Source organism: Hippocampus guttulatus, chromosome 2 (assembly GCF_054856545.1).
Source record: "Hippocampus guttulatus isolate MCC_2025c chromosome 2, RoL_Hgut_1.0, whole genome shotgun sequence".
Lineage (NCBI taxonomy): Eukaryota > Metazoa > Chordata > Actinopteri > Syngnathiformes > Syngnathidae > Hippocampus > Hippocampus guttulatus.
The window spans coordinates 24,512,615-24,530,145 of record NC_141262.1 but is presented as its reverse complement, the minus strand read 5'-3'; the positions used below and the strand labels follow the sequence as shown (position 1 = coordinate 24,530,145).

Below are 17,531 nucleotides of genomic sequence, written 5' to 3'. Positions count from 1 at the left end.
GGCATCCGAGAGCATGTATCTTTTTTGATCAAGAATGACCAAAGTCAATTCATGGAAAAAAAAAGCCTGATTTCGAATATGGCCTTTGGAGCGATTTAAAACTAGTCACGTGTGACCAAAATAGCCGGTTTCCGTTGGTTCACAGTCCAAATGTTGTCAATTTGATGGAACATTTTGCTCAAAAAATGGCTCCTTGGTCTAAAAGATGACATTTTTATTGCTCACGAGAGGTGTCAATAAAATGAGTAAACTGGAGTCCCTCTGGAACTGCTTAAAACTGGACTTGTCTGACCAAAAATTGTCCTTAGTTCTAGAGTCCACGTTTTAAAGTTGGAATATATCTTGACCAACATGAACAATTACAATCAATTCAGTCTCTGTTCTTCGAAATATGTACAACGGTATGCGTCTGTAACAGCATAAACTGGACTTTTCTGACGAAAAAACTCTTCTCTGCTCTGCAACAGTGCAGTTTTAATGTCATGTCAAATAAGGATCTTTAGCATAAATCCACAGCCACTGGAACATAAAAACTGGACTTGTCTGACCAAAGGTTTTTTCTCCGTCGTGCCCCAGTGCTGGTTTAATGTACACACGGATCTTTAATGCCGATCCACAGTCTCTGCAACAGTGTGAAACTGGACGATCCTGACAAGAGTTCTTTGGTCCGACTAGCTCCATTTTCCGTTGTTCCAGAGGGCCGAATCTTCAAATCAGTAGCGCGTCGGCAGTCGTCTGACACCGTAATTCTTATTTGATACTTTTCCCGGGTGAGCCTGATAAGGAATTACATTTCGGAGATTCCTCCACGATGAGAAGGGATGACGGGCGGGAGAGTGGGGGACGGGAAAAAGATGACAGAAAAAAAAATCCACATTTGCCCGCATTCTACACATAAATATATATACATATACACTCTCATATACACTCTCTCTCTCTCTGGCTCAGTCGTTCTCTTGCTCTCGCTCTCTCTCTCTCTCTCACATTCGTACGTGTGGACATGGACACCCATCCATCCATCCATTTTCCGAACCGCTTGATCCTCACTAGGGTCGCGGGGGGTGCTGGAGCCTATCCCAGCCATCTCCGGGCAGTAGGCGGGGGACACCCTGAATCAGTTGCCAGCCAATCGCAGGGCACACAGAGACGAACAACCATCCACGCCCACACTCACACCTAGGGACAATTTAGAGTGTCCAATCAGCCTGACATGCATGTTTTTGGAATGTGGGAGGAAACCGGAGCACCCGGAGAAAACCCACGCAGGCCCGGGGAGAACATGCAAACTCCACACAGGGAGGCCGGAGCTGGAATCGAACCCGGTACCTCTGCACTGTGAAGCCGACGTGCTAACCACTGGACTACCGGGCCGCGACATGGACACCTTGCCCCCAAATTATTGTATAAAATATTAATAATAATAAAATAACAAGAGCAATAATAATAAAAAAAATTAAGTCAAAGCTGAGTTCTTGACCATGCTTAATGCAACAATGCTAAAATGTGACCATGCTAACATTATCGTGCTAAATGCAACAATGCTAAGTTCAATAATAACAATGATGAAAATAACAATAATGCTAAACGTGACCATGCTAACATTATCAAGCTAAAGGCAACAATGCTAAGTTCAATAATAACGATGATGAAAATAACAATAATGCTAAATGTGATCATGTTGAGTGCAACCATGCTAAAATGTGAACACTTCAAACAGTCCTCATCGTCATACAAGTATATCAAGAAGTCAAAATGTGAGGAGACTTTTCAGATAGCGCACGTGAAGTTTTAAAGGGGAGGAACGATGGGCTCAATAGCAGCGTGTCTCCGTAACAGCTGCTGGTGAAACGGCGCTAATTGCCGATTGATTGGACGCCTGCGCGTCTTCATCTGCAATGCGGAGGCGCATCTGCCCGCGTTTGCCTCCTGCTTTTCTGATTAGTCACATTGTTGGCGGCTGTTTACTTAAACGGCAGCTTAAGGAAGCTCCAAATTGGGCGCCTCTCAGAAAAAAAGTGTCAAATTAGACGTTGTTAGCGCAGCCCCTCAAGGCACACGTGTAGGAGGACCAGGAGACGAGAAGTAGAAGATGAAGCTGCCTGTGCTAACAGACTCATTTACAAGATGGCCTTTGGAGCAGCATGTCAACGATTTAGGTCTGACCAAAGAACCTTTTTCTGTTGCCCGAGACTTCAAAATTTAATTGATGGAAAACCCTGCTCATTTCAAATGTGTACCGGTAGACGGGTATCCTTCTGGAACAGTGTAAAACCTGACCAATAGTTGCGACTTAAGTGAGGGAAAAGTTGTAGATTCCCCAGATGAGAAAGACATTGACAATAAAGATCTCTCTCTCTCTCTCCCTCTCTCTCTCTCTCTCTCTCTCTCTCTCTCTCTCTCTCTACACACATACACACACACACATATATATATATATATATATATATATATATATATATATATACACACACACCGGTATATATATATTGCAATGACTGTCTTGGAAAAAAATTATTCTAACATTAAAACATTTTGACCCATCCAGGTGCGTCTTTGGACACGTAAGGATTCACGACAATTAGATGTTGCGTCACCCAAACATGGGAACACGCCACACGCCGAGTGGAAGCAGTTGCTGACCTTGTGTGGGATGAAAGTGAGCACATGGGACCCATTTCCTCTCAACATTAATACCACAGCTTTCAGGCATGTAGAAACAAGGAAGAAAAAAAACCCCACTTGGATTCTTCAGCGCTGATTTTACTTGTAAGTATTTTTCACTCAGCAGGCCTGAGGCAAAACGTGATTGTTCTATTTTAATTACATTTTTTTAATGTCCCAACCCCCCGATCTGTCAGAGGGTCAAACGGTGGCCATCCAAATTGTAAAGGCAACATTCTTAACCGTCTTACAATTTGGAGTGTTCAATCAGCCTGCCATGCATGTTTTGGGAATGTGGGAGGAAACAGGAGTACCCGGAGAAAACCCACACAGGCCTGGGAGAACATGCAAACTCCAAAGTACAAACGAAGGAGAACGTTAGCGCCCGCCGACTCAAAGGCCTCTTCGAAGCACAGTCCAAAATGCTCAAGCAAAGGATAGCCAACGAATACGCAAAAGCAATCAAGAATGCTCGAGCACAGCACAGGATGCCGTTGACATGAGTACACAGCAACCACACGATCACTCTGAAGAGAATTTGTCACTTTGGTGATGTTATGAAGTCTCAGCAAAATTGTATCAACTCTAAATTTAGCTGCAGGCCTTCAGCAAATTGATAAAAACTATCGCACAGGCTGCTTTAGTTATTCAAGTGTCATGCTGACTTTTCGCCTGCGTTGCTCCTTTGGATACCAATGCGGGTGTTATCTCGGGGAATTGATGCCGTAATCTTGCCGGCATTAAGATGATGTGACATCGCCTTCGTCTGATAATTCTTCGTGTTAATCGTCTGTTAGCGCCACTGCTTTACTTTTCTTTCTGTGTATTTTTAGCCACAATCTCCCCACAGACACTGAGCCAGGAGACCGGGCAAAACGAGTTTGGTTCTCCCTAAAAGAAGGCATTTGTGCAAACCATGCCAGAAATCTGAGGCCAAAACAATCTATGAAATCAAATCCTATTAAAGTGCAGTAAATAAGACACTAATCCAAGATGCGCCTGCAGTCAAGGATGCTTCAGCACAGCACGATCTAGCGCAGCCCAGTATGGAACGCTAAAGTGCAGGACAAAATGATCTTGTGCATTGCAGAATATTAGAGCGTAATAGAGGAATGCTCGAGCGCGTCACAGGATTCTTGAATTGGAGCGTAGAATTGGGTGCAATAAGCTAATCTTGGTCATAGTACTTCGACCAAGTTTGCTATCGAAAGCACTAAAGCGAACATTGAAAAAAATTATTTAGACGAAAATGCTCCTGAAAAAGTAAACCAACTTCAACGACGTCTTACATTTACAAAATAACTAAAGCTAAATATGATCGAGAAAATGTCAGTTTTCGTCTTTCGTCATACATGAGCCTTCAAGGGTCGTTTTAAACGAATTAATTTGGCTATTTGTGTACCTCTGTGCAGTGGAAGGAAGGTCACACAGGTCGTTATTTCATCGCACAATACTTTGTGACCTTTGTTAAATTGCACTCAACAAATACTACAATACTATACATATATTAAAAAACAAGCACTAAAACGAATAAAAGCTAAACCAAAAAAAACCCCCATCCTTTTTCTAAAACGCAACTAACAAATCTGCTCTCAAACCGAATTAAAACTGATTTAAACAACGAGGTTAAAACATGAAACAAAAAATAACTTCAGGTATCATGAAAACTCCCAAATGATAATAATCCTGTTAGCAACACACCGTGCTAGTATAGGACACTCAAGTGAAGTCAGTAGAGTGCGGTAAAATATGCGTAAGCACAGTACACGGTGCTAAAGTACAAAGTGCTTCGCTGGTGCACGAGTCCTGGCGTCCAAGTCACCGCTGGCGCTGTAGCATTTAATGCTGACATCATCTGCAAAAACGATGACTCAGCTTTATGGAAGTGCAGGGCAGTCCTCTTGAAAGAATGACACCATATTGGACACACACAACCAATCCCATCTTGTCCTCATTAAGGTAATTGGAAAACGACATCATCCATAGAATGAGATCATATTTGTGCTTGGGCACTGTGAGTTGAATTTGCATCTGTCTTTTTTTTTTCTTCTTCTCTCTGCAGTCGGTGCCATAGCATGATGACACAATGAAGTACATGACAGCACATTTTAATTATCACAACCTGGGGGGTATGCATCAATTAAAATAGGCCACAGTTGCTCTTAATTGTTTATGTGCGAGAGTGGTCTACGTAACGATGGGGCCAAACGCTTTCACCTTGCTGCCTCAGCATCAGAAACCAGACTGTTGTTTTGTCAGAGCACAGTACACAATGCCAGAATGTTTAAGTGTAGCACAGGATTGAAGTCCAAGATGCTCAGGCACAGGACAGAATGTTTGGGCACAAAGCAGAGCATTACGGCATAGGATGCTCGAGCAACAGCACATGATTTTTAAGCATGGCTGTAGTATGCTCGAGCCCACAACGTTTTTGGGCCAGGATGCTCCAGCATAGTATACAGATAGGACAGCAAACCACAGCATAGAATGCTTGGGTACAGGACAGGACTTTCAGAGCACATTACAGCATGTTCAAGTGCAGTATAGATTGCTAGTCAAGGATGCTCGATTCTCAGCTGTCCTCCGTTTAATTCCACTTGAGCAAGATCCCTTACCCCCCCTCAGTCCCTCGCTGTTATCGTCCATCCCTGAGGCGCTACACCCGGACATGTAGACCACCGGTGGGACTACACCCAGTCAGCAAAGGCATCTGGCCCGGATTCGGCATGAAGTTGGCACAGCTGGCCTTGAGTCGGCACTGGCATAATGCATGTGGGCCGAACACGGCTCAGGAGTGGCAAAGGAGGCACTGGCTTGACTCTGGCAAACCAGATGAGGGCCAGTTGTGGAGTGAAGTATTTGGGCCAGAAATCAATTCAAAACTCCGGCCCGTATATGGCCAGCCAGTATTGAGCCACCCTTAAATGCAGTTTCAGATTTATTTTTTCAACACACAGCCTTGTTTTACAATTGCACACCGATGCGGAAATCCATTCATCACACACACACACACACACACACGCGCGAGGTTCAATCAGGCCCGCAGGATAATTTAAAAATGAAAAAAATGCATAAAAGACAGAAATAATATTTTTAATAGGGTGCAATTCGTTGAGTATCCGCTAGGGGACACTGTTTTGACCAGAGAAGAAGACAACAGAAGCCTCAGTCCGTCACTGAGACGGACCCATGACAGCAGACGCTATCAATAGCACTCTCACATTTACACATTTAATAGCACTCTCCTTAGTTTGTAAGGTGGAGGCAGGGATTACATTTAGATTTTATATGCACGTGTAAATGGTTTAAAACTTCCTTTCTGTATAAATCTTGTTTAATCATAAAGTGCATTACTGTATTTTTCAATACCAATTACTTGTTAAAGTTTGTACAATCAGTGGGATCAGTTGCAATGCATTAATGTGAATGATAAAAGTAAATTGCACATTTGTTGAAGGAAATGTAAGGTGCTTCATGAAATGTTTTGTAAAAGATACGTTCATTAAATGTCAACATTTTCCGAATGTTCTTGTGCTTCTTTATACCAAAACAAAGGAAAGACATATTGTTTTGGTTGTTTATAGCAAAGTGTGGTATCATTTTAATTGTCCGGCCCACTTGACATCTACCGAGGCCATATGTGGCCCACCATGTGAAATGAGTTTGACACCAGTGATGTATAGTAAGGCGTTTTTAGCCGCAAAAAACAACCATGTACAGAAAGAGGTTTTAGCCGAAAAAAACGACCATGTGTAGTAAGGTGTTTTTAGCCGAAAAAACCCCGACCATATAAATAGGAAGGCATTTTTAGCGGGGGAAAAAACGACCATGTATAGGCGTTTTTAGATGAAAAAAAAAACGACCATGTATAATACGGCGTTTTTCGACCAAAAAAAGACCATGTATAGTAAGGCGTTTTTAGCCCAAAAAACCGACCATGTATAGTAAGGCGTTTTTAGCTGAAAAAAACCGACCATGTATCTAGTCAGGCGTTTTTCGCCGAAAAAAAAACGACCATGTCAAGTAATCAGTTTTTAGACAAACAAAACCACCATGGATAATAAAGCGTTTTTAGCCAAAAAAACAACCATGTATATAGAAACGCGTTTTTAGCCAAAAAAACGACCATGTAGAGTAAGGTGTTTTTAGCAGAAAAAATGACCATGTATAGTAAGGCGCTTTTAGCCGGAAAAAAAACGATCATGTATAGTAAGGTGTTTTTAGCCGAAAAAAACGACCATGTATACTAAGGTGTTTTTAGCCGGAAAAAACTACCACGCATAGTAAGGCGTTTTTAGCCGAAAAAAAAAGACCATGTATAGTAAGGCGTTTTTAGCCGAAAGAAACCCGACCATGTCTAGGAAGCCGCTTTTAGACGAAAAAAAAAACGACCATGTATAGTAAGGCGTTTTTAGCCGAAAAAAAACGACCATGTATATAGAAAGGCGTTTTTAGCCGAAAAAAATGACCATGAACAAACAGTAAGGCGTTTTTAGCCGAAAAAAACCGACCACGTATAGTAAGGCGTTCTTAGCTGAAAAAAACCCGACCATGTATAGTAAGGCGTTTTTAGCCGAAAAAAGGACCAGAAATAGTAAGCCGTTTTTTTAACCGAAAAAAACGACCATGAACTGTAAGGCGTTTTTAGCCGAAAAAAACGACCACGTATAGTAAGGTGTTTTTAGCCGAAAAAAAAACGACCATGTATAGTAAGGCGTTTTTAGCCGAAAAAAACCAACCATGTATAGTAAGGCTTTTTTAGCCGAAAAAAACCCGACCACGTATAGTAAGGCGATTTTTGATGAAAAAAACAACCATGTATTTATTGTAAAGCATTTTTAGCCAAAAAAAACGACCATATATAGTGAGGCATTTTGAGCCGAAAAAAACGACCATGTATAGTAAGGCGTTTTGTGCCGAATAAAACGACCTTGTATCGTAAGGCGTTATTTGCCGAAAAAAATGACCATGTATAGTGAGGTGTTTTGAGCCGAAAAAAAACGACCATATATAGTAAGGCGATTTTCGACGAAAAAAACGACCATGTATATAGTAAGGCGATTTTCGATTAAAAAAAACGACAATGTATAGTAAGGCGTTTTGAGCCAAATAAAACGACCACGTATAGTAAGCCGTTTTTCGACGGAAAAAGGAAGCCAACCATGTATAATAAGGCGATTTTGACGACAAAAAACAACCGTGTATAGTAAGGCGTTTTGAGCCGAATAAAATAACCATGTTTAGTAAGGCGATTTTAGCCGAAAGAAACGACCATGAATAGTCAGGCGTTTTTAGCCGAAAAAAACGACCATGTATATAGTAAGGCGATTTTCGATGAAAAGAAATGACAATGTATAGTAAGGCGTTTTGAGCCGAATAAAATGACCATGTATAGTAAGGCGATTTTGACGACAAAAAACAACCATGTATAGTAAGGCGATTTTCGATGAAAAAAAACGACAATGTATAGTACGCCGTTTTCAGCCGAATAAAACGACCATGTATAGTAAGGCGATTTTCGACGAAAAAAAATGACCATGTATAGTAAGGCGTTTTAACCCGAAAAAAATAACCATGTATAGTAAGGCATTTTTAGCCGAAAGAAAGGACCATGAATAGTAAGGCGTTTTTCGCTGAAAAAAACGACCATGTATATAGTAAGGTGTTTTTCAACGAAAAAAACGACCATGTATAGTAAGGCGTTTTTAGCTGAAAAAAACGACCATGTGTATAGTCAGGCATTTTTAGACCCGAAAAAATCGACCATGGAAGGCGTATAGTAAGTAAGTATAGTAAGGCGTTTTTAGCCGAATAAAACGACCGTGTCGAGTAAGGTGTTTTTAGATGAAATTTTTAGACGAAAAAAAGCGACCATGTATATTAAGATATTTTTCGCCTTTGTGTCAACAATCCTTCGAGCCGGATTTGAACCAGCGACCTAAGGATGTCTATATGCGCCACTACAGTCCTCCGCTCTACCAGCTGAGCTATCGAAGGGTACAAGTATCACATTTTAGAAGTGCTTAAAGGCTTTATAAAATTAGTGCAGAAGAGCAAAAATGAAGTAGCACCTTTTCAACATTCTTAAAGTGTGCGTTTTTCGCCAGAAAAAAAAAAACATGTATAGTTCGGCGTTTTTCCCCCCCAAAAAAGGACCATGTTTAGTAAGGCGTTTTAACCCGAAAAAATTGACCATGTATAGCAAGTCGTTTTTAGCCGAATAAAAAGACTGTGTCGAGTAAGGCGTTTTTAGATTAAATTTTTAGACGAAAAAATGCGAGCAATATTAAGGCATTTTTGCCTCTGTGTCATCAATTCTTCGAGCCGGATTTGAACCAGCGACCTAAGGATGTCTATATGCACCACTACAGTCGTCCGCTCTACCAGCTGAGCTATCGAAGGGTACAAGTACCAAATTTTAGAAGTGCTTAAAGGCTTTATAAAGTGAGTGCAGAAGAGCAAGAATGAGAATTTCCCCTCTGTGTCATCAATCCTTCGAGCCGGATTTGAACCAGCGACCTAAGGATGTCTGTATGCGCCACTACAGTCCTCCGCTCTACCAGCTGAGCTATCGAAGGTTAAACGTAATACCTTTTCAACATTCTTAAAGAGTGCGTTTTTCACCGAAAAAACCGCCGATGTTTAGTAAGGCGTTTTAACCCGAAAAAAAAACGACCACATCTAGTAAGGTGTTTTTAGCTGAAAAAAACGACCATGTATAGGAAGGTGTTTTTAGCCCGGAAAAAAAAGACCACTTATAGTAAGGTGTTTTTAGATGAAAAAAACGACCATGTATAGTAAGGCGTTTTTAGCCGAAAAAAACGACCCTGTATAGTAATGCGTTTTTAGCCGGAAAAAAAAAACACGTATAGTAAGGCGTTTTTCGCCGAAAAAACGACCATGTATAGTAAGGTGTTTTTAGACGAAAAAAACGACCATGTATAGTAATGCGTTTTTAGCCGGAAAAAAAAAACACGTATAGTAAGCCGTTTTTCGACGAAAAAAGGAAGCCAACCATGTATAATAAGGCGATTTTGACGACAAAAAACAACCGTGTATAGTAAGGCGTTTTGAGCCGAATAAAATAACCATGTTTAGTAAGCCGATTTTAGCCGAAAGAAACGACCATGAATAGTCAGACGTTTTTAGCCGAAAAAAACGACCATGTGTAAGGCGATTTTCGATGAAAAGAAGCGACAATGTATAGTAAGGCGTTTTGAGCCGAATAAAACGACCATGTATAGTAAGGCGATTTTGACGACAAAAAAAAAACCATGTATAGTAAGGCGATTTTCGATGAAAAAAAACGACAATGTATAGTACGCTGTTTTCAGCCGAATAAAACAACCATGTATAGTAAGGCGATTTTCGACGAAAAAAAATGACCATGTATAGTAAGGCGTTTTAACCCGAAAAAAATAACCATGTATAGTAAGGCATTTTTAGCCGAAAGAAAGGACCATGAATAGTAAGGCGTTTTTCGCTGAAAAAAAACGACCATGTATATAGTAAGGTGTTTTTCAACGAAAAAAACGACCATGTATTTATTGTAAGGCGTTTTAGCCGAATAAAACGACCATGTATAGTGAGGCATTTTGAGCCGAAAAAAACGACCATGTGTATAGTCAGGCATTTTTAGACCCGTAGAAATCGACCATGGAAGGCGTATAGTAAGTAAGTATAGTAAGGCGTTTATAGCCGAATAAAACGACCGTGTCGAGTAAGGTGTTTTTAGATGAAATTTTTAGACGAAAAAAAGCAACCATGTATATTAAGATATTTTTCACCTCTGTGTCAACAATCCTTCGAGCCGGATTTGAACCAGCGACCTAAGGATGTCTATATGCACCACTACAGTCCTCCGCTCTACCAGCTGAGCTATCAAAGGATAAACGTAGCACCTTTTCGACATTCTTAAAGTGTGCGTTTTTCGCCGGAAAAAACATGTATAGTTCGGCGTTTTTCCCCCCCCAAAAAAAGGACCATGAATAGTAAGGCGTTTTTCGCTGAAAAAAACGACCATGTATATAGTAAGGTGTTTTTCAACGAAAAAAACGACCATGTATAGTAAGGCGTTTTTAGCTGAAAAAAACGACCATGTGTATAGTCAGGCATTTTTAGACCCGAAAAAATCGACCATGGAAGGCGTATAGTAAGTAAGTATAGTAAGGCGTTTTTAGCCGAATAAAACGACCGTGTCGAGTAAGGTGTTTTTAGATGAAATTTTTAGACGAAAAAAAGCGACCATGTATATTAAGATATTTTTCGCCTTTGTGTCAACAATCCTTCGAGCCGGATTTGAACCAGCGACCTAAGGATGTCTATATGCGCCACTACAGTCCTCCGCTCTACCAGCTGAGCTATCGAAGGGTACAAGTATCACATTTTAGAAGTGCTTAAAGGCTTTATAAAATTAGTGCAGAAGAGCAAAAATGAAGTAGCACCTTTTCAACATTCTTAAAGTGTGCGTTTTTCGCCAGAAAAAAAAAAAACATGTATAGTTCGGCGTTTTTCCCCCCCAAAAAAGGACCATGTTTAGTAAGGCGTTTTAACCCGAAAAAATTGACCATGTATAGCAAGTCGTTTTTAGCCGAATAAAAAGACTGTGTCGAGTAAGGCGTTTTTAGATTAAATTTTTAGACGAAAAAATGCGAGCAATATTAAGGCATTTTTGCCTCTGTGTCATCAATTCTTCGAGCCGGATTTGAACCAGCGACCTAAGGATGTCTATATGCACCACTACAGTCGTCCGCTCTACCAGCTGAGCTATCGAAGGGTACAAGTACCAAATTTTAGAAGTGCTTAAAGGCTTTATAAAGTGAGTGCAGAAGAGCAAGAATGAGAATTTCCCCTCTGTGTCATCAATCCTTCGAGCCGGATTTGAACCAGCGACCTAAGGATGTCTGTATGCGCCACTACAGTCCTCCGCTCTACCAGCTGAGCTATCGAAGGTTAAACGTAGTACCTTTTCAACATTCTTAAAGAGTGCGTTTTTCACCGAAAAAAACGCCGATGTTTAGTAAGGCGTTTTAACCCGAAAAAAAAACGACCACATCTAGTAAGGTGTTTTTAGCTGAAAAAAACGACCATGTATAGTAAGGTGTTTTTAGCCCGGAAAAAAACGACCATGTATAGTAAGGCGTTTTTAGCCGAAAAAAACGACCCTGTATAGTAATACGTTTTTAGCCGGAAAAAAAAAAACACGTATAGTAAGGCGTTTTTCGCCGAAAAAACGACAATATATAGTAAGGCGTTTTTAGCCGAAAAAAACGACCATGTACAGTAAGGCGTTTTTAGCCGAAAAAAACGACCATGTATAGTAAGGTGTTTTTAGACGAAAAAAACGACCATGTATAGTAAGGTGTTTTTAGACGAAAAAAACGACCATGTATAGTAAGGCGTTTTTAGCCGAAAAAAACGACCCTGTATAGTAATACGTTTTTAGCCGGAAAAAAAAAAACACGTATAGTAAGGCGTTTTTCGCCGAAAAAACGACCATGTATAGTAATGCGTTTTTAGCCGGAAAAAAAAAACACGTATAGTAAGCCGTTTTTCGACGAAAAAAGGAAGCCAACCATGTATAATAAGGCGATTTTGACGACAAAAAACAACCGTGTATAGTAAGGCGTTTTGAGCCGAATAAAATAACCATGTTTAGTAAGGCGATTTTAGCCGAAAGAAACGACCATGAATAGTCAGACGTTTTTAGCCGAAAAAAACGACCATGTGTAAGGCGATTTTCGATGAAAAGAAGCGACAATGTATAGTAAGGCGTTTTGAGCCGAATAAAACGACCATGTATAGTAAGGCGATTTTGACGACAAAAAACAACCATGTATAGTAAGGCGATTTTCGACGAAAAAAAATGACCATGTATAGTAAGGCGTTTTAACCCGAAAAAAATAACCATGTATAGTAAGGCATTTTTAGCCGAAAGAAAGGACCATGAATAGTAAGGCGTTTTTCGCTGAAAAAAACGACCATGTATATAGTAAGGTGTTTTTCAACGAAAAAAACGACCATGTATTTATTGTAAGGCGTTTTAGCCGAATAAAACGACCATGTATAGTGAGGCATTTTGAGCCGAAAAAAACGACCATGTGTATAGTCAGGCATTTTTAGACCCGAAAAAATCGACCATGGAAGGCGTATAGTAAGTAAGTATAGTAAGGCGTTTATAGCCGAATAAAACGACCGTGTCGAGTAAGGTGTTTTTAGATGAAATTTTTAGACGAAAAAAAGCAACCATGTATATAAAGATATTTTTCACCTCGCCGGATTTGAACCAGCGACCTAAGGATGTCTATATGCACCACTACAGTCCTCCGCTCTACCAGCTGAGCTATCAAAGGATAAACGTAGCACCTTTTCAACATTCTTAAAGTGTGCGTTTTTCGCCGGAAAAAAAAAAGTATAGTTCGGCGTTTTTCCCCCCAAAAAAAGGACCATGTTTAGTAAGGCGTTTTAACCCGAAAAAATTGACCATGTATAGCAAGTCGTTTTTAGCCGAATAAAAAGACTGTGTCGAGTAAGGCGTTTTTAGATTAAATTTTTAGACGAAAAAATGCGAGCAATATTAAGGCATTTTTGCCTCTGTGTCATCAATTCTTCGAGCCGGATTTGAACCAGCGACCTAAGGATGTCTATATGCACCACTACAGTCGTCCGCTCTACCAGCTGAGCTATCGAAGGGTACAAGTATCAAATTTTAGAAGTGCTTAAAGGCTTTATAAAGTGAGTGCAGAAGAGCAAGAATGAGAATTTCCCCTCTGTGTCATCAATCCTTCGAGCCGGATTTGAACCAGCGACCTAAGGATGTCTGTATGCGCCACTACAGTGCTCCGCTCTACCAGCTGAGCTATCGAAGGGTAAACGTAGTACCTTTTCAACATTCTTAAAGAGTGCGTTTTTCACCGAAAAACACGCCGATGTTTAGTAAGGGGTTTAAACCGGAAAAAAAAAACGACCACATCTAGTAAGGTGTTTTTAGCTGAAAAAAACGACCGCGTATAGTAAGGCGTTTTTAGCCGAAAAAAACGACCATGTATATATAGTAAGGCGTTTTTAGACGAAAAAAAAGACCATGTATAGTAAGGTGTTTTTAGCCGGAAAAAAAAGACCACGTATAGTAAGGTGTTTTTAGACGAAAAAAACGACCCTGTATAGTAAGGCGTTTTTAGCCGAAAAAAACGACCCTGTATAGTAATGCGTTTTTAGCCGGAAAAAAAAACCACGTATAGTAAGGCGTTTTTCGCCGAAAAAACGACCATGTATATATAGTAAGGTGTTTTTAGCCGAAAAAATCGACCATGTATAGTAAGGCGTTTTTTAACCGAAAAAAACGACCATGTATAGTAAGGCTTTTTTAGCCGAAAAAAACCCTGACCATGTATAGTAAGGCGTTTTTAGCTGAAAAAAACGACCATGCATCGTCAGGCGTTTTTAGACGAAAAAAAGACCACGTATAGATAGCCGTTTTTCGCCCAAATAAAACCCGACCACGTATAGTAAGGTGTTTTTAGCCGAAAAAAAGACCATGTATTGTAAGGCGGGTTTTTTTCGAGAAAAAAAAACGACCATGTCTAGTCAGACGTTTTTAGCCGAAAAAAAGGACCATGAACAGTAAGGCGTTTTTAGCCGAAAAAAACGACCATGTATAGCAAGGCGTTTTTAGCCGAATAAAACGACCATGTATAGTAAGGCGTTTTTAGCTGAAAAAAACGACCATGTATTTATTGTAAGGCGTTTTTAGCCGAAAAAAACGACCATGTATAGTGAGGCATTTTGAGCCGAAAAAAACGACCTAGTATAGTAAGGTGTTTTAACCCGAAAAAAACGCCCATGTGTATAGTCAGGCATTTTTAGACCCGAAAAAATCGACCATGTATAGTAAGGCGTTTTTAGCCGAAAAAAAACGCCATGTAAAGTAAGGCGTTTTTAGACGAAAAAAACGACCATGTATGGTAAGGCTTTTTTAGCCGAAAAAAACGACCATGTATAGTAAGGTGTTTTTAGCCGAAAAAAAACACCATGTAAAGTAAGGCGTTTTTAGCCGAAAAAAACCCGACCATGTGTAGTAAGGCGTTTTTAGCCGAACCCCCCCCCCCCCCCCCCCGACCATGTATAGTCAGGCGTTTTAAGCTGAATAAAACGACCGTGTCGAGGAAGGCGTTTTTAGATGAAATTTTTAGACGAAAAAAAGCAACCATGTATATTAAGATATTTTTCACCTCTGTGTCAACAATCCTTCGAGCCGGATTTAAACCAGCGACCTAAGGATGTCTGTATGCGCCACTACAGTCCTCCGCTCTACCAGCTGAGCTATCGAAGGGTAAACGTAGTACCTTTTCAACATTCTTAAAGAGTGCGTTTTTCACCGAAAAAAACGCCGATGTTTAGTAAGGCGTTTTAACCCGAAAAAAACGACCATGTATAATAAGGTGTTTTTAGCTGAAAAAAAACCGACCACGTATAGAAAGACGTTTTTAGCCGAAAAAAAACAACCATGTACAGTAAGGCGTTTTTAGCCGAATAAAATGACCATGTATAGTAAGGCGTTTTTAGCCAGAAAAAAAAGGACCATGGTTAAAAACGCCTTGGTCGTTTTTTTTCGGCTAAAAACCGTATTTTTTTTTTCGGCTAAAAATGCCTTCCTATACATGGTCGTTTTTTTTCGGGTTAAAAACACCTTACTATACATCGTCGTTTTTTTCGGCTAAAAACGGCTTACTATTTATGGTCCTTTTTTTCGGCTAAAAACGCCTGACTATACATGGTCGGGGGGGGGGGGGTTTCGGCTAAAAACGCCTTACTACACATGGTGTTTTTTTTCGGCTAAAAACGCCTTACTATACATGGTCGTTTTTTTCGGCTAAAAACGCCTTACCATACATGGTCGTTTTTTTTCGTCTAAAAACGCCTTACTATACATGGTCGTTTTTTTTCGGCTAAAAACGCCTTACTGTTCATGGTCCTTTTTTTCGGCTAAAAACGCCTTACTATACATGGTCCTTTTTTTCGGCTAAAAACATCTGACTAGACATGGTCGTTTTTTTTTCAACTAAAAACGCCTTCCTTTACATTGTCTTTTTTCGGCTTAAAAACACATTACTATACGTGGTCGTTTTTTTCCCGGCTAAAACGCCTATGTATACGTGGTCGTTTTTTTCGTCTAAAAACGCCTGACGATGCATGGTCGTTTTTTTCGGCTAAAAACGCCTTACTATATACTTTACATGGTCATCTTTTTCGGCTAAAAACGCCTTTATATACATGGTCGTTTTTTTCGGCTAGAAACGCCTTACTATACATGGTCGTTTTTTTCGGCTAAAAACACCTTACTATACATCGTCGTTTTTTTTTCGTCTGAAAACGCCTTACTATACATGGTCATTTTTTTCGGCTAAAAACGCCTTACTATACTACGTCGTTTTTTTGGGGCTAAAAATGCCTTACTATACATGGTCTTTTTTTTCGGCTAAAAACGCCTTACTGTTCATGGTCCTTTTTTTCGGCTAAAACCACCTTACTATACATGGTCGTTTTTTTCGGCTAAAAACGCCTTACTATATATGGTCGTTTTTTTTCGTCTAAAAACACCTTACTATTCATGGTCGTTTTTTTTTTTGTTAAAACGCCTTACTTTTCATGGTCATTTTTTTTTCGGCTCAAAACACCTTTCTGTACATGGTCGTTTTTTGGGCTAAAAACACCTTACGAGACATGGTCGGGTTTTTTTCGTCGAAAAACGGCTTACTATACATGGTCATTTTGTTTAGGCTAAAAACGCCTTACTATACGTGTTAGTTTTTTTCGGCTAAAAAAGCCTTACTATACATGGTTGTTTTTTTTGGCTAAAAACGCCTTACTCTACGTGGTCGTTTTTTTCGGCTAAAAACACCTTACTATACATGGTCGTTTTTTTCGGCTAAAAATGCCTTACTATACATGGTCGTTTTTTTCGGCCAAAAATGCCTTACTATACATGGTCTTTTTTTTCCGGCTAAAAACACCTTACTATACATGGTTGGTTTTTTTGGGCTAAAAACGCCTTACTATACATGGTCGTTTTTTTCGGCTAAAAACGCCTTACTATACATGGTCGTTTTTTTCGGCTAAAAACACCTTACTATACATGGTCGTTTTTTTCGGCGAAAAACGCCTTACTATACGTGGTCTTTTTTTTCCGGCTAAAAACACCTTACTATACGTGGTCTTTTTTTTTCGTCTAAAAACGCATTACTATACAGGGTCGTTTTTTTTCGGCTAAAAAAGCCTTACTATACATGGTCGTTTTTTTCGTCTAAAAACACCTTACTATACGTGGTCTTTTTTTTTCCGCCTAAAAACACCTTACTATACATGGCCTTTTTTTTTCGTCTAAAAACGCATTACTATACAGGGTCGTTTTTTCGGCTAAAAACGCCTTACTATACTATGTCGTTTTTTTCGGGCTAAAAACGCCTTACTATACATGGTCGTCTTTTTTCGGCTAAATACGCCTTACTATACGTGGCCTTTTTTTTTTGGGCTTAAAACGCCTTACTATACATGGTCGTTTTTTTCGGCTAAAATCGCCTTACTACACGGTCGTTTTTTGGTCGAAAAACGCCTTACTATACATGGTCATTTTTTTTCGTCGAAAACGCCTTACTATACATGGTCTTTTTTTTTCGGCTAAAATCGCCTTACTATACATGGTCGTTTTTTGGGTCGAAAAATGCCTTACTATACATGGTCGTTTTTTTCGTCGAAAAACGCCTTACTATACATGGTCGTTTTTTTTTCGGCTAAAAACGCCTTTCTATACATGGTCGTTTTTTTCATCTAAAAAGGCCTTACTATACATGGTCGTTTTTTTCGGCTAAAAA

The 17,531-nt window shown here is 39.8% G+C and overlaps 10 non-coding genes across 10 annotated transcripts; all 10 read right to left on the bottom strand.

The window, feature by feature from the left end:
* Positions 1-8,571: 8,571 nt before the first annotated feature.
* On the bottom strand, positions 8,572-8,658 carry trnay-gua (transfer RNA tyrosine (anticodon GUA)). Its single transcript is given in 2 exon segments — positions 8,572-8,607; positions 8,622-8,658. It is a non-coding gene; the product is annotated as a tRNA-Tyr (tRNA).
* Positions 8,659-8,976: 318 nt separating this feature from the next.
* Positions 8,977-9,063, bottom strand: trnay-gua (transfer RNA tyrosine (anticodon GUA)). The gene is given in 2 exon segments: positions 8,977-9,012; positions 9,027-9,063. It is a non-coding gene; the product is annotated as a tRNA-Tyr (tRNA).
* An 89-nt stretch (positions 9,064-9,152) lies between these two features.
* Positions 9,153-9,239, bottom strand: trnay-gua (transfer RNA tyrosine (anticodon GUA)). Its single transcript is given in 2 exon segments — positions 9,153-9,188; positions 9,203-9,239. It is a non-coding gene; the product is annotated as a tRNA-Tyr (tRNA).
* A 1,223-nt stretch (positions 9,240-10,462) lies between these two features.
* Positions 10,463-10,549, bottom strand: trnay-gua (transfer RNA tyrosine (anticodon GUA)). The gene is given in 2 exon segments: positions 10,463-10,498; positions 10,513-10,549. It is a non-coding gene; the product is annotated as a tRNA-Tyr (tRNA).
* A 395-nt stretch (positions 10,550-10,944) lies between these two features.
* On the bottom strand, positions 10,945-11,031 carry trnay-gua (transfer RNA tyrosine (anticodon GUA)). Its single transcript is given in 2 exon segments — positions 10,945-10,980; positions 10,995-11,031. It is a non-coding gene; the product is annotated as a tRNA-Tyr (tRNA).
* Positions 11,032-11,350: 319 nt separating this feature from the next.
* trnay-gua (transfer RNA tyrosine (anticodon GUA)) lies at positions 11,351-11,437 on the bottom strand. Its single transcript is given in 2 exon segments — positions 11,351-11,386; positions 11,401-11,437. It is a non-coding gene; the product is annotated as a tRNA-Tyr (tRNA).
* Positions 11,438-11,526: 89 nt separating this feature from the next.
* Positions 11,527-11,613, bottom strand: trnay-gua (transfer RNA tyrosine (anticodon GUA)). Its single transcript is given in 2 exon segments — positions 11,527-11,562; positions 11,577-11,613. It is a non-coding gene; the product is annotated as a tRNA-Tyr (tRNA).
* Positions 11,614-13,266: 1,653 nt separating this feature from the next.
* Positions 13,267-13,353, bottom strand: trnay-gua (transfer RNA tyrosine (anticodon GUA)). The gene is given in 2 exon segments: positions 13,267-13,302; positions 13,317-13,353. It is a non-coding gene; the product is annotated as a tRNA-Tyr (tRNA).
* An 89-nt stretch (positions 13,354-13,442) lies between these two features.
* On the bottom strand, positions 13,443-13,529 carry trnay-gua (transfer RNA tyrosine (anticodon GUA)). Its single transcript is given in 2 exon segments — positions 13,443-13,478; positions 13,493-13,529. It is a non-coding gene; the product is annotated as a tRNA-Tyr (tRNA).
* A 1,376-nt stretch (positions 13,530-14,905) lies between these two features.
* Positions 14,906-14,992, bottom strand: trnay-gua (transfer RNA tyrosine (anticodon GUA)). Its single transcript is given in 2 exon segments — positions 14,906-14,941; positions 14,956-14,992. It is a non-coding gene; the product is annotated as a tRNA-Tyr (tRNA).
* Between the last annotated feature and the right edge of the window lie 2,539 nt (positions 14,993-17,531).